Here is a 2,500-nt window from a genome sequence, read left to right as displayed (position 1 = left end):
TGCGCCGTAACCTAACCCACGTTGCGCCTTAACCTAACCTATATCGTACCTTAACCTAACCTATATCGTACCTTAACCTAACCTATATCGTACCTTAACCTAACCTATATCGTACCTTAACCTAACCTATATCGTACCTTAACCTAACCTATATCGTACCTTAACCTAACCTATATCGTACCTTAACCTAACCTATATCGTACCTTAACCTAACCTATATCGTACCTTAACCTAACCTATATCGTACCTTAACCTAACCTATATTGCCCCTTAACGTAACCCATATTGCGCTGTAACCCAACACACGTTGGGCCTTAACCCAACACACGTTGGGCCTTAACCCAACACACGTTGGGCCTTAACCCAACACACGTTGGGCCTTAACCCAACACACGTTGGGCCTTAACCCAACACACGTTGGGCCTTAACCCAACACACGTTGGGCCTTAACCCAACACACGTTGGGCCTTAACCTGCTCTGTAATTGTCATACGACGCGTTAAATTAGTGTAGTGTTGCCTAACTGCAACCCCCGCAATATAGTTTGCTACTCGCACTGCCCGGTCCCCAGTGTATCGCTTCATGTTAAACACCTTGCAGCTATACACTGTAATGTGGATGGCAGCAGGACGTACATGCTCAATGCCCTTTGCAGTTGTTCATTGGCATTTGCAGTTGTTCATTGGCATTCGCATGGCGAAGCACGTAGCCTACGCTGTGGTACGGCCTGTGTCAACTGTCCGCTGATGTTGTACGTCCAAATCACACACTGTACTGCACATTGGTCCTCATGTACTGAATGATACATCGTGGTACATGTGACCGTACAACGACTGCGCCAACAACGGCGAACCATGCGGTCCAAATGTTGTGCACTCAGCTACGTGTCGTCTCCCTATAAGAGCTGGATTGCAGTGTGGTATGCCCTGGATGGCGATCAGCATGAGCCGTCTGTTGATGTAGTGGCGCGTGTTGTCAGACGTAGTCGTCTCTTCTCACACACCGTGATAGCATGGTGCACTGCGTTCCACATCTGCGACATGCGACAGAGGCCGGTTGACAGTCGTTCGCGCAATGGACATCGCATACGTACGGGGGCCACCTTCCACGTGTTCGCGAAGCGTGCACATGTTGTTGCGTGTATGTGGGCAGACATAGTGTGTCGTGACACCTGACACAGGCATGCAACAATCGTTGAATTTGCAAATGGCGATGGACGCCTACGTTTGCTGGTGACGTTACGCAAATGAACAACTGGTAAACCGTTGTGGTGCGGTTGTTCTCGCTAGAGGTGAATCAGTGATGGCGACGATCGGTTGAGCTACCAACCGGTTGTTCCAGCGATACCCACCATGCCCACGAACGTGAATGGCATCTGGGTGTGATGCGATACGCGGCGGTGGCTGGGTGGGACCGTCCCCGGCCGGTGAGGGGGGGCCTCCCGGCGTGCTGGCCGCGCGGTGCGTGGGCGCACGCGCTACAGCCGGCTGGTGGGGGCGGCCAGTGGCAGGCGCGCCGGCCGACGGAGGCGGCAGGCGGCGCAGCTGCGCGCCGGCGCACCCTGCACGCGGCGCCGTGCGGCCAAAGTAGGTCCTCGCGGGCCCGGTGCGAAGCGCGGTGGACATCTGCAGTGTGCTGGTCCGATTGAGGACTGTGTGCGCTGAGGATGCGCCGCCGCCCGGCGCTCGGCGCCGCGACGCCGTCTGCTGCTCGGTCGCCTCTGCGGTTCTCGCAGGTGGTTTGTATCGCAGCTGTGCGGACGTGTTGGCGCGTGCGCTGTGCTGGGAGAGTTCGCTTCGGCACCCAAGTGGGGCTTTTGTCCTTCTGTGGCGCTGGCGTTGGAGCTGCCGGTCACCGTAGGTGGCGCGTGTTGTCTCCCGCCGGCAATGCCACGACAGCACGCTCCCGGGCCTCTGTCGGCAGCGGCAAGCTCAGTTGGGAGCACGGGTGGTCGCCCCTAAAGCGTCTACTCGCCAAACTCCGGGCGATTGCGCCTCTCTCGAACCCGACCAAGTACTTAGGACGGCGCTGCGCGCCGCCGGGACCTGAGAGGGTTTCGAGGTGTATGGTGCAGGGGAGCTCAGCCTCCTCCTGTTTGCAGAATAATTGAGCGGACGCTTGCGTGTTCGCGCGGGCCCCCGGGACACACTCCCGGGCGGCCGGCTGCTCAGCTCTAGTTGACGCAGCTCCCTGGTTGATCCTGCCAGTAGTCATATGCTTGTCTCAAAGATTAAGCCATGCATGTCTCAGTACAAGCCGCATTAAGGTGAAACCGCGAATGGCTCATTAAATCAGTTATGGTTCCTTAGATCGTACCCACGTTACTTGGATAACTGTGGTAATTCTAGAGCTAATACATGCAAACAGAGTCCCGACCAGAGATGGAAGGGACGCTTTTATTAGATCAAAACCAATCGGTCGGCTCGTCCGGTCCGTTTGCCTTGGTGACTCTGAATAACTTTGGGCTGATCGCACGGTCCTCGTACCGGCGACGCATCTT

General features: G+C 56.2%; 1 non-coding gene across 1 annotated transcript in view; it reads left to right on the top strand.

Annotated features, from left to right (window-relative positions):
- The first annotated feature begins 2,187 nt into the window (after window positions 1-2,187).
- Window positions 2,188-2,500, top strand: part of LOC124608855 — a 1,910-nt gene continuing 1,597 nt past the window's right edge. The window contains exon 1 of the ribosomal RNA XR_006979413.1: window positions 2,188-2,500. This exon is cut by the window's right edge and continues 1,597 nt beyond it. This is a non-coding gene — a ribosomal RNA (small subunit ribosomal RNA).

The sequence above is a fragment of the Schistocerca americana genome, chromosome 3, assembly GCF_021461395.2.
Source record: "Schistocerca americana isolate TAMUIC-IGC-003095 chromosome 3, iqSchAmer2.1, whole genome shotgun sequence".
In the NCBI taxonomy this organism is placed as follows: domain Eukaryota; kingdom Metazoa; phylum Arthropoda; class Insecta; order Orthoptera; family Acrididae; genus Schistocerca; species Schistocerca americana.
Note: the sequence above shows the minus strand (reverse complement) of the source record. Positions and strands in the feature narration are given on the sequence as shown.